At 48.9% G+C, this 13,013-nt stretch overlaps 1 protein-coding gene and 2 long non-coding RNA genes across 18 annotated transcripts in view; 2 read left to right on the top strand and 1 right to left on the bottom strand.

Annotated features, from left to right (window-relative positions):
* The window catches only part of MAPT (microtubule associated protein tau), a 111,663-nt gene that overhangs the window by 84,463 nt on the left and 14,187 nt on the right, over positions 1-13,013 (bottom strand). For 11 of the 14 annotated variants that reach the window (XM_072939342.1, XM_072939345.1, XM_072939344.1 and 8 more), the window contains exon 1: positions 2,310-2,596. The exons of the other annotated variants lie outside the window; for them this stretch is intronic. The gene's annotated coding sequence lies outside the window, so the exon portion shown is untranslated. Of the gene's footprint in view, positions 1-2,309; positions 2,597-13,013 lie in introns of those variants that run through there. 14 annotated transcript variants of the gene reach the window in all.
* On the top strand, positions 2,736-5,269 carry LOC140686331 (uncharacterized). 3 transcript variants are annotated; one of them, XR_012060066.1, is made up of 4 exons: positions 2,788-2,815; positions 3,702-3,823; positions 3,981-4,068; positions 4,879-5,269. It is a non-coding gene; the product is annotated as an uncharacterized lncRNA (long non-coding RNA). The 3 variants fall into 3 exon arrangements; XR_012060067.1 differs by lacking the exon at positions 3,702-3,823 and having other exon boundaries at positions 2,736-2,815; XR_012060065.1 differs by lacking the exon at positions 3,702-3,823 and having other exon boundaries at positions 2,745-2,815; positions 3,960-4,068.
* On the top strand, positions 10,728-11,744 carry LOC140686332 (uncharacterized). The gene is made up of 2 exons (XR_012060068.1): positions 10,728-10,966; positions 11,442-11,744. It is a non-coding gene; the product is annotated as an uncharacterized lncRNA (long non-coding RNA).

The following is a 13,013-nucleotide window of genomic DNA, read 5'->3' as shown; positions in this document are numbered from 1 at the left end:
TAGAATTCATTTGTCCTGGTGTGCGGCCCGGGCAGCATGAGTTTTAAAAGCTCCTCAGGCGACTCTAATGTGTACTTAAGGTTGGCAAGCAGGGTGCAGGGGCTGTGATCACAACAGATATGCCCCTACCTTGTGAAGGCATCTTGTAAGGAAAACAGTGGACAATCAAGTGAGACAAGTGTCACAAGGAAAGGACATCAGGTCACAGGAGTCTAAGACAGGCACTTGTTAGTCTAGGGGGGTTGGAGAAACTTCCTTGAAAAAGTGATGCTTATGCTGAGATCTGATGGATGAGTACAAGTGAACAAGGTGAAGGAAGGGGTTAGGAAGGAACATGCCATGCAGAAGGACCAGCTTGTGCAAAGGCCCTGAGGCAGGAAACTGCAGAGAGGTTTCGAGGAACTAAAAGATGAACCATAGGCTGGAAGATGAGGGAAGCAAAGGTGCCAGAGGTGAGAAGCCACTGGAATTTGTGGCTTGTTTGTTACTGTAGCATAAACCTGGCCTAGCTGACTAATACACATATTGATAGGGAAAAGACAGGGGGTGGAGTCCAGTTTGGATTCAGCTGAGGAGGGCAGGCATGTGGGGAGAAAACGGAGGTTGCACAAGTGTCGATGATGCTTTAAAAATAAAATTTGTCTGGGAAGAGGAAGCCAGAGCTAGGGTGATGGACTGAAGGGGGTATTTGTTTCGTTTTAAAGAGGGGAATCACTTAAACCTCTTAAATGCTAACAGGAAGGAGTCAGGAGAGAAAGAGAGGACAGAAACAGGAGAAGTGGGAAAATAAAAGCTAAGCAAGCTTCCTGAATGGTGGGAGAGGTGGAGGGATGGAATCTAGGGCATGGGGTGGGGAAGGCCTGGCCTTAGAGTCACCCAAGATCTTCCGAAGAGGTGTACAGAGAGAATTCTGGCCGAGAACAGAACAGTGCTGAATTAGCACATGAGATGCCCGGGGCCACCCATACATGTTAGCCCTGCAAAAGCACCTTGACCTCTGGGGGCCCTTCCTAAGACTACCAAATCCCAGTATCCCCCTAACATGTACTTCCAGGATCCCAAAAGAGAGCTCAGGGGTGGCCTGGTACTCTCCCTTCCCCTAGTATTTTACTTTGAAAAATTTCAAACCTAAAGAAAATTTACACAAATGATACAATCAGTTCCTACACAGCCTTCTTGTAGACTCACCAACTGTTAATATTTCCAACATTTGCTTTCTGTCTCCCTCTGCATGTGTATGTGTAATTATATATATTAAACAATTTTAAACTTAATATTTTTCTTACTATAAAAGCAACACATGCATGTGTAGTCAAGTACAGTAAAGTATAAAGAAGTATTTACCTGTAATCCTACCACCAGAGGCATCACTATTAATATTTTCACATATTCTCTTCTGGGATTTTCCCATGCATTTTCAAACAAAGATCAGATTATTTTGAATATGCAATTTGCACCATACTCTTTTACTATGTCACAAGTATTTTCTCAATCATTTGAAATTCCATAGACATCATTTTCTAATGGTTACCGGCTAGTCTACATAACCATTTGCCAGAGACTGGACGTGTAGGCTGCTTCTGAGATTTCCTATGAACGTCTTAGTGGTTTCATCCTTTTCATGTTCCTAATTATTTCCTTAGGACAGATTCCTAGAAGTGACCTTCTGGGTCAAAGGGCAGCAACATTTTAAAGCCTCTCTTAACATCTTGCCAAACTGCTTCCTGGAACTTGGTCTAAATTTTTACTCCCAGTAGCACTGTATGAGAGTAGACTTGAGTCAACACTACTGTTGAACTGGGGAGGGACCAAGAGGCACAGATGGAGAGAGGGGTGGCCCCCGAGGGGAGAATATGTCACAAATTACCTTTCACAGTGGAAACCAGGAGATTGGGTGGAGAAACCCCAGCCTCCCAGGGCCTCCCATTCTGCCTGGCCCACTGCAGACACTGGTGAAACAGTTGCTGCATGAATAAACAAATCTACATACATGTACTTCTGCATTGCCATCCAACACAAGAGGCAGAGAGAAGGAAAAGAAATAATAAGGGATCACTGGGCGAAATGTGCCAATGGGTGCGCACAGGAGTTGAAACGAAGTCCACCCCGAGGGCAATACGGCCAGTTTTCTTAGGACAGTGGGACCTATGCTTGGGCTGATCACCTGCAGACCTCCCTCCCCCACAAGACAAGCCCCAACCCAATTCAGCTCCCAAATCCAAGCAGCTAAGAAGATGCAGGAGGGAAAAGTTGGAGGTGTCTTAAGTGCCACTCCCCCAGCATCACCCAGGAAAGGGCAGCGACGTTACCTAAGGAAACAGTGGGGTCTCTTGCAGCTGCTTCTCTGCCAGGAGCCGGTTGACAAAGAGTTGGCCTCAGCTACAGAGATGAAAGGCAGTTTCCCGGCCCAGCGGTTGGCAGCAGACGTGCTCTCACTCCATTGGGATGGTTTTCCCAAAGCGAGTCCTGTCTGCCTAAATGGGCAGGAGTACCCTACTGGCCAAGAAGGGCTGAGCACGGCCTCCAGGGAGGCTATGGGCACACACAGGCGTACACGTGTGATGGAACTGATACACCGGGCCCCCAGGCACTGCAAAGCCAGGGTGGGTGGGCGTGACATCACAGTCACCCTAGGAGAAAAGCCAGGTCTGTGAAGTCACGGAGTTCTGGGGCCTTTCCCCCTGCTCCTTTGTGTGCTGTTTTTTGGCTGTGTTTGTCAAGTGATGTATGAACAGGCAAAGAAGAGTGGTCTGGAGGAGGCTGGGCAGCCAGCCCATTGCTCTCCAGTAAGCACTCCTCCATCCTCAGACCCTTGGTAAGGGTGATGCTCTGAGCAAAGGAGCCTTTAGAGGCACAGGTGGCTCTCACTCACGTGGCTCTACACTTGTATTCAAAATGGGCTTTGGAGATTCCAGACACTGAGCCGCAGATGGGGTGGTGAGGATACCACAGCCTGATTTTACCATCTTGAACGAGAGGCTGCTTTCTCTCCTCTTCATGCAGATCTTCCTGAGCCCGTCTCACGCTTAGGAAGCAGAACTAGGGCTGGATCCCAAGGGATAGCAGGGTTGGGTGTGAATGCAAAACGAAGGGCTTGTGAAATCCACAGAGAGTGTACTTAAGGGTCTTTTCAACCTAAACCCTTAGCTAGTACTTGCTGCCTTCAAGGCTCTTTTCTGTGCACTTTATAAATTTTAATTCATTTAATTCTCTTCACAACCCTGTGAGGTATGTAGTATCATTATTCTAATTTTATAGGTGAGGAAACTCAGGCAGAGAGGCTGAATGACTTGCACGAGTTCACACAGCAAGGACACAGAAGAGCTGGGATTTGAACCCAGCCACCTGGCTCTACAGTGTGTGCACAGATCAAGGTCCCAGGCAACAGCATACAGGTTGAGCCAATGACAGCTGCAGTCCTATCATGAGCTTCAGAGTGAGAAAGACTTTAACGAGAAAGACTTCAGTTCCCCTTTACGGGAGCAATCCAGAACCACACAGAGCCTCAAAGGCTGGCTGGCTGGCTCTGGGCTTTCTCCCAAGTGCCCACAAGTTAACCTGGGACAGCCAGACCACATCCAGGCTGCCCTTCCCTGTGCATGTCTCATGCTCTTGAATCAGGAGTAAACTCTATGGGGCTTTGGGGCTAAACCAGCCTGGAAGGACCACTGTTTCCTGATGGTTCTGGGGATCTGCCCTAGCCCGGCCTGACTTCCTGGTGGGGATCCAGTCCCAAAGTCAGCTCCGTCTTTGGACCATGTTCCCATTCCATTCTTGGTGAAAAACCTGAGCTGTGATAGAAGAGGCTGGAGGAAGGCTTCAGGTAACACCTGTTCTAGGTGTCTTCTCTTTTAAGAGAGTTTGTATATCAAAATGCCTCAACATAATAGTACCTTTATTGTATGTATAAAACTGACTCATAAAGCCACAGTATGTGAGTGTGTGTGCACGTACCCTAGCTAAACTCTGAACTTCTCAAGGACCAGGACTGAGTAGTTCCCAAGTAGCCCGGTGCCTGGCACACAGCAGACATCCAAACGGACATGCTGGACCTTCTCAAATTTTAAGGTATAATTTGGACACTTTGGCTGGGAATTTTGATAAAATAGCCCTTAAAAGTTAAAAGATAGCAACCAACAAGCATCCGATGAGAGGAATCCTCAAATGCAAAACAGAAGGCCTTTGGAACGAGAGTCACAGACCTGCCCAGAGCTGCCATTGCACAGAGCCAGAGAGAGGGCTCAGGGAGGGTCACGGGCCAGGTGTTTTGAACCTCCCTGAGGAATCTTTGGTCCCTGCTCACTTCCAGCAGGATGGCACCAGAACACCCCAAAGACATAGTGCTCCCTCTTTCCCCACGGTCTCAAAAGCCCCATCTCAGTAAGTCCTTCCAGCTGTCTAGCTTGAATTCCTCCAGATAAAATTTAAACCAGACCACCAGCCCAGGAGTATATTAGAAAGCTTAAGGATTCTACATTAGTAACCTGAGCTCAAAAATAGGGATGTTTAAGCAAAGGACAATTTCTGATTTATTTTGAAAAGTTGGAATGATCTGGCCATGATGGGCCCAGATGCCCGTAAGACAGTATCATTGGCTGGGGGCCTCCCCAGGCCCCTCCAGCGTAGGCATTTGGTGGCATGATGCTTGCCTGGGCTCTCTGCACCTTGTCCCTTGGGGTAATAAGCAATCTGTCGTCACTTTTTAACTAAGCAATCTGTGAACCCCCTCAGCACTCCCTCCACGCACAGGGACCCCAGGCCAGGCACCAAGCTTCCTCCAGGGCAAGCTGTCCTGATGGGGTTGTCCAGGCAAGGAGGGGCTGCGGTGCACAGGGAATGCTGAGCAGCCTCCATGCTCTGACCCACATTGTCTTGTAGGACACGCCCCTAACATGGCTGCCAGGCCTGGGACCTGCGTCTGGGGAAGAGAATTTTTCTGCACGGGATGCTGATTGCCCGTTCTGGAGAACTTCCCATGGCCTGTGAGGCACTGGCTCTCATCAGTGACAAAATCTCCAAATTTCCCAAACATACATGGAGAAGCACATAAAGGTTCTCGTCCCAGTTACTTTCATGATAAATCCTACTATGAGGACAATCCAAAGAAAATTATCCCTAAACTTTCTTTTAAAAGTCTGGGGAGGGGAGGAAGGAGTGAAAATCTTTGTAATCGTATTTTTCTCACACTCATTTGCATTCCTGATTAACTGTTAATGGCTTGTTCATCATGCTGTATAACAATTGTGCAAAGATGCATACATTTACCACATGCTGGCCTTTCTGACGTTCATTATGAATTTAATTATTATTAAGTGCCCGCAGTGTGCCAGGTGCTAAACGCCAGATGAGGGGAGGGTCGCCAGTCAGCTGCTAATAGAACTGCTCAGCTCTGCTGCTAGGCTAGCATTTCTGCAAAGCCACCCCCGCTGTCTCTGGGACTCCAGATGTGTCCCCTGTGCGTTAGTGGGTGACTGAGGAGGGTGTGTCTGCAGGGTTCCCGGGCACTGGGAGGCATTTGGAAGTGACAGGGCCTATGCAGCCACCCCCGACTTTACCAGAGCACTCCGGACCGGGGAGGGGCAGGGGGCAGAGCTGAGCCACTGAGAGTGGGCATGTTACTGGAGCTGCCAGGCAGGAAGGAGGTCCACAGCCTGGGGAGAGGAGGCCACTTGAGGCAGCGGTGCTCAGGCTGGAGTGTCCTCCAGGACGAGCATAAAGAGGGGACCTCTGTGCTGCCAAGTGTGGCCCCTAAGAGCTGAGGGACCGTGGGGAGGTTACCTAGCTGCTCTGAACCTCGGATTCCCCAGGTGAAAAAATGGAGGAAAAATCTGCAAACTCAATAGGCAACAGAGTGATGAAATGAGGTGAAGCAGGAACATGCCAGCCACTACTGTTCTGTTCCCATTGTCACCACCAACTCCAGCCAGGCAGCTGGTCATCAAATGCCAGACAGGTGATAGGTGATAGGGGGATAAGGGGCTAGGGGAAAAGCCAAATCCATCCCCCTAAAAAAAAAAGGAACCTGAGGCCTAGGATCCATACAAACAAGTGTACTGCCCAGCGTATTTTACAGGTGCGGACAGAGCCGAGGAAAACTTTCCAGGCACCTGTGTCTCCACCTACAGCTCACCTGGAAGGTTCCCCTGCCCACGGCAGCCAGGTGCCCAGGCTGGCCCACAAAGCCTAGTAACACAGCGTGGGTCTGAGATGGACCTTAGCAGCTTTGAGCTGCCAGTCCCATCTTGAGCCCCTTAAACCCTCCTGAGCTTGAAGCCCCACCTGCCCCCAGATGAGTCCAGTGGTGGGGGAAGGTGAGGAGGGGAAGGAGAGAACCCTGAACCAGGCAGAGTGACAAGAGCCAGCGCTGGTGATGAACCCACCGTCTCCCACAACGTCATTTGTGGGTCCAGCCATGGGAACTAATCGTGAGCAGAGTTCTCTGCACCAGGTCTCAGGAAACCTTGGGGTCCTCCTCAGGTGAGGGGCTGGGATGAGGGCTCCGGCCTTGGCAGGGGTGAGGGTGCCCTGGGAATAGGCGCCCTTTCCTCCAGTTCTCAGACGCAAGAAGAAACATTTCCAGGGGAGGCACCCCGGGGCCAAGTGGAGGGAGGAGTGGAGACGTGACAACAGGCAGGGCTTGAGTGGTTAGTGTCGCTGGCAGGTGAAGGGAGTAGCAAAGACTTAAAAAAACATCAGAAGGGTGGAAAATGGAGTTGATGAGATGAAATCTTTCAAAATGGTATCTGTATTTTTTTCTGATTATAAAAATAATTCAGGGGGGAAGGTATAGCTCAGTGGCAGAGTGCTTGCTTAGCATGCATGAAGTCCTGGGTTCAATTCCCAGTACCTCCATTAAGAAAAATAATGATAAAAAATTTAAAACTAAAAATAATTCATGCTACCACCTGAATTTTTGATAATGAGAATCTATTCATCTTACATAATAAAAATTCCTAGACAAACACACAAAAGAAATTACAGACCTACTAAACTTGGGGGGAAAAATTCAAGTACAGAAAGCAGAAAGTGACTTTTTATAACCCCTTCAGTTCTATGACCCGACCTCTAAAAGCTTACCAAAGCAGAGGCATGTATCCAGGTCATTACCATGATGACTGGTTATCATGGCAGTGTCAGGAGTGTCACTAAGAGTCAGCCACTCCCTATGCTCTGTGCCTACGGACATCACCGCCATGCCTTACAGCAGCCCTGAAAGAGAGGTGCTACTATTCCCATTTTTCAGATGAGGAACCAGTCTCAGAGAAGTGGAGCTACTTAACCAAGGCCACACAGCTAGGAGGGAGCAGCCAAGGGTCAACCCCTGTCAGCCCTCCTCCAAGGCTTCGGCCCCTCCCACCACATCTCATCCACAATCTGGGATGGCAGGGAGAGGTGGGTAAATTGCATCTCATGTCTGTTTCTTTTAGTAAGATGGGCTAACAATATAACGATTAAAACAACACTTGGGTAAAATTGTTTGAGTGGCTGCGAAGAGGGCAGGCAGGTGCAGGGAGAGATGGCCAGTGAGGAGCCCCCTTAGCAGCTTCTGTGCTTATGGTGGGACGGGCTGACTTAGAAAAGGAAAAGGAAGATGACTCCAGGAGACAGCCAGGGAGGAAAAGTTGGAATGATCTGGCCATGATGGGCCCAGATGCCCATAAGACAGTATCATTGGGCCAAAGTGGACAAAAAATTAAAGGGCTCCTGAGTTAGACCACCCACACTATCTGGGGGCTCACTCACCCTGCGGGTGGGCCAAACGGCAGTAATGCCCTTCTTCCCTGCACAGGGTGTCTATTGTTGGGAACTGCTTCATCTCCATGGGCAAGAAAAACCTCATTAGCCTAACTGATATTTTCCAGCAACAAATGTTGCTCCTATCATTTAAGCACAGCTGAGGGGAAGGCTATTCCACTAGGGACACCCACGCATCCTCCAGGAATGGTGGACATTCTCTAGGAAATTAGCATTTTTTTAAATTTTGGAGGGTGTTTTTGGCTTGGTTTTTTTTTGTGTGTAGAGGTAATTAGGTTCATTTATTTATTTTTTAAGTGGAGGTAGTGGGGATTGAACCCAGGACCTCGTGCATGCTGGGCATGCACTCTACCACTGAGCTCTACCTTCGCCCTGTTTGTGTTCAATCAGGGTGTGCGCTTCTCCTTTCAAAAGGAGTGAAGGCACTTCAGCCTGGCTGCTTTGTGAACGGACACTTAACCTCCACTCAGAGCCCTTCTTTGAGAGATGTCCTTTTGCTGTTGTTTTTGCTCTTGTTTTGTTTAACTTTTCTCCTTGAGGGCAAATCCTAGTCACTAGGCTTCATACGACTCTAGCTCCTGCCGCACTGAGGGGTGACTACTTGGCCTTAGTGTTGGTTGCTCAACACAGGCTCATGTGATCCCTCCGAGGCAAAGCTCACACTCTCCATGAAGTGAAATGATTTTCAAAATCAGTAAAACAAGGGAGCCCTGGGAGGAGATCGGCCGGAGTCACACAAGAGGCCTTTACTGTATGGAAGAAAGAGGGAATGTTCTGGAAAGCCGCTGCCCAAGGGACACATCTGTAAATCCGAGTGTGTGTCCCAGTGATTGGCCTCCGTCATCTGAGAGGCTTCACCTTTATTTCTTGAGAGCTCAAATATTGGTGTTTCCCGGTCAGGCCTCCACTGTTGGTCGGCCCCCCAGACCAGATGGGTTGCAGGGTCTGTCCTGGGGCACCACATCACTGGAGGGAGGTGAGATAGGGCATGGGAGGGGATCTGTGTGGGGAGACCAATGCTAGTCCAGCTCTGCCATGAACTTGCTGTGTGACTCTGGGGAGGTCACTTTACCTCTCTGGGCTGTCACCTCATTTCTCAAGTGGCCCTGGCATCTGTTAAAATGTCAAATTTGTGGTCTTCAACATCTTGTGCTGGCACCTCTGTGGATTTTTCTCAGTATAACCTCAGAATGTGGGGAGGTGTGGGGAGAAGGGAGGTCCTGAGAGGAGAAGAAACAGCTGAAGGGAAGGAGGTGACTAATTCTAAGGATGTCACACGTTTGAGAGCTGCTCCCAACACTTTCCTCTTCTGGCCACTTCCTTCTCCTCCGTCCCAGTCCCCTCGTCAGATGGTTGACGAGGCTGTGAACTGCCATCACAGGGAAGCTGGGTGACTCTGTCAGGAAGGCAGAAGAGGAGTTTGGGTGGGGGGTGGGTGTGGGCCCCAGTGGTTTCTATGGGTTCTTCCCCCTCCATGGTTCTGGGAGTCTCGGGTCCCACAGGCCCAGTAGACTGACCCTTAACTAACAAACAGCAGGAAATGCTTAGGCCTTGGGGTCAGGAATTTACATCCTAGCCGTGGCTATGAGAGAGCCAATGGGGCCACACGATAATTAAAATGAAATGAGGCCCTCAGAGCCTTGGCTGGAACACCTCTGAGGACTGCAGTTCTGTATCTGAAAGAGAAGACTGGCAGTGGCTTTTGCTTCTCTAGGTGTGGGAAGTGTCCCCAAAGAGCGGGGTCTTGGGGTTAAGCTCTGCGTCCTTCAGGGGAGGACGGGGATTCTGGAGGAACTCTGGAAAGACCTGTGGAGCAGAGTGTGGACCTGTACCTCAGAAGTTACTCCAGTGGAGACAGGCTGCTGCCCCGAGGCAGGGCTGGGACCAGGAAGCCCCTCACCCTGTCTCCACTGCTGAGGTTCTGGGATGGCAGCTTCCGTTTCATCCCAACAGGAAGTGCCACCCAGCCTGGAATGACTGGGAGGATGAAATGAGATCATTTGTATGAAAACACTAAGAGGAAAAATAGCAGTGAGGTTGTTTACGATATAAAAGGATCGGGCATTAACATCATAAAGTGGAATATCACTCAGCCTGCCCTCAGGGAACCCGTCCACGGGAGTCTCACCTGGAACGCAGGTCACCAGGCACTCGGGACCAGGGTGGCTATGGGGCTTGTCTGGGTTGTCACAAACCCCGACAAGGACTAGACACTTACATAACACGGCAGTTCATCTCCTCTTGTCCTCCTCTACTCCCGAGGGAGCATTCTAGAAGGTGCTCTCTGTTCTGTTCCACACTTTATAAATGCTTCACAAGCACACTGTGTGTGCTGCTGCTAAGTCCTATTCCTACAGCTCATCTGGAAGTCCTCTTGTCTAAAGCACGAAGTGCCCAGGCTAGCCCACACAGGCCTGGTAACAGCTTCCGCCCCTCTGGGAAATGAGGGTGAGGCCGGAGCAGAGTTTCTCCACCAGGGGGCGTCACACATCACCTGGGGAGCCTTTGAAAGAACCTTCGAGACATGCTTATCCTTTTGAAGTGAGCTGGGGCCTGAGCACATATATACATACACATGTGAATTTATCTTTTAAAAAGGTAATACATACACAAGATAAAAGAGCAGAGTGTGAGTGACATCTCCTGCCCCCACGATTTCTCCCCCCAGAGGCTGCCATCCAAACCTGATTTTCACCCTTCCTTCCTTCCAGAGTCAGGCTGCACGTAAGTGACTCATTTGCATGCACCCTCCCGCCTTTTACACAAATGGTAACACACGATGCCCATCTTCTTCCTCAATTAACAAGGCATCTGAGGGAGCGCCCAGAGCCACATGTATGGACCCAGTGCACCTCTCCAGGGACTATGGTTTATTTAGCTAGTTCCACACTGATCATTTCCAGACTTTTGCATAATTCCCCAACAGACCCCTGTATATATGCCTTTGCTTGTATAGAAAGAGTAAATTCTCAGAAGCAGCAACACTCTGTCAAAGGATATCTGATCGATCGGGCACACTTCCCTTCCGAAGTGATGGTTTTCCACTCTCACCAGCAGCACAGTCCAGCCGGCTGGGGGTTACCGCCCCTCCAGACCTTGGCCATCTCAACATGAGCAGTGGCATCGCATCGTGGTTTTTATCAGCAGTTCTTTTATTATGGACCAGGTCAAGCATCTTTTCATGTTTGGTCTCCCCCAACTCCTTTTTTGGGTAAGCAACCTGTTTTTCTCTTTTCCCAGGCATGGGTATTTTGGTAAAGCATCTGGGGCAATTCTGGGGTGACCTAGGACCCCCTGCCTGTTCTGGATGACCCAAGGCCCCTTGAAGTTCAAACACCATGGATTCTGGGAGCATCATTAAAAGCCTGAGGATCTGGGGACTGTCCAGGTTTCAGAGAGCCCAACAGTAGGTGAGAGAAATCTGCAGCAGCACAGCAGTGAAAGCTGTGACTTCCAGCTGCACCATGAACCTGAGTCTGACCCTTGAAGACTGATGTCCTGGCCCGTGCTGGGCAGCCCTCTCTGCATGGGGAGCAACCAAAGGGCCAGTTTGTCTTCAACTCACGTTAGAGTGTGATGCCATAGGAAACAATGGGGACATTCTGCATCTACTTCCATTGAGAATGCCTCCTGGGAATCCAGAGCCAGCCCCTTCCTGCAGCATCTGCCCCCTCCCTCCATTTCAGGTCGGCTGTGAAGTCCTCTCCTTTGCAACCGGGATTTACATAGCTGTTCTGCTCAGGGCCCCTGCATCCAACAATGAAAGGGTGCAAGATTCCCAGGGGCAGCTCAAGTATCAGAAATGCACTGCAGCATCACTCAAGCTCTGTTAATGGCCACATTTCACGTGATTTATCTGGAATGGTTTGTAACTTAGCCTAGATGTACGGATTAATGGCTAACTCCTCCACCCTGACACAGAGCTTCTATTTTATAGGAAGTGCTCAAATGACTGTGGAAAAAAAAATAAATCATTAACACCTGTCTAACTGCCCACCTCTTTTGTCCGAAGGGTAGTTAGTAAAGTTCACTTCAAATCGGTTCAGTTGAACTGTGCTTACAAAGACGCCTAACATAAAGAAGTCTACTTCCTGACAGCCTCCACTGGCTTTCTTGAAAATTTAAAAGCCCCTTTCTTTGGTCCTGGGAATCAGGATTGCCACATAAAATACAGGGTGCCTGGATGAACCTCAATTTCAGATAAACAACAGATAATTTTTTTAGGGTGTGTCCCAAATACTGCATGGGACATACCTGTACTGGTTTCCTGTGGATGCTGTAACAAATTGCCACAAACTTGAGTGGCTTAAAACAACAGATATTTATTCTCCCGTAGGTCTGGAGGCCAGAAGTCCAAACTCAGTATCACTGGGCTGAAATCAAGGTGTTGACAGGGCCATGTTTCTTCTATAAGCTCTAGGAGAAAATCCTTTGCTGGCCTCTCATAGCTTCTGGTGGCTATTGGCACCCATATCACTCTAATCTCTGCCTCCATCATTACATTGTCTTCTCTTCCCCGATTTTAATCTCTGTCTGGCTCCTATAAGACATATGTGATTGCACTTAGGACCCAGATAATACAGGACAATCTCATCTCAAGATCCTTCATTAATCACATCTGCAAAGATCTTTCTCCCAAATAAGGTGAGAGTCACAGGTTCTGGAGACTAAGATCTGATATCTCAGTGGGGGCGGAAGAGGGGAGCATTATGTAGCCTACCACACTTATACCAAAAAAAAATGGTTGTTTACCTGAAATCCAAATTTAATGAGGCATCCTGTGTCTTAATTTGCTAATTCTGAGAGCCCTACCTGGGCCTGAGCTGTTCATGAAATGGCCAGGATTTAAGTGTTTTGCCTTGAACTGCTCACTGCCATTCCCGATACGTTCCAGAGGATCAGGCCACAGACCCAGCCCTGGTCATCAAGATCTCTGTGAAGCAGGGCTCATGGTTCACAGTGGCATTTTGGTTTTCACAAGAATCTAAAGGCTTAAATTAATCTAAGGACTTAATGTTTTAAAAGGTTATGGCAAATCAGTGGGGAGGGAGTAGCTCAGCATGTAGAGCACATGCTTAGCATGCATCAGGTCCTGGGTTCAGTTCCCAGTACCTCCCTCAAAATAAATAAATACAAACCTAATTACCACCCCCAAAATAAAACAAAAAGATTATGGCAAATAGTACCTGCATTTCTACTTTTAGCACTCAAAACTCCACATGCAGACGTGTACTCCTCCATCCTCCAGGACTGTAGAA

The sequence above is a fragment of the Vicugna pacos genome, chromosome 16, assembly GCF_048564905.1.
Source record: "Vicugna pacos chromosome 16, VicPac4, whole genome shotgun sequence".
NCBI classification, from domain to species: Eukaryota; Metazoa; Chordata; class Mammalia; order Artiodactyla; family Camelidae; genus Vicugna; species Vicugna pacos.
This window is presented reverse-complemented; position numbering and strand designations above follow the sequence as displayed.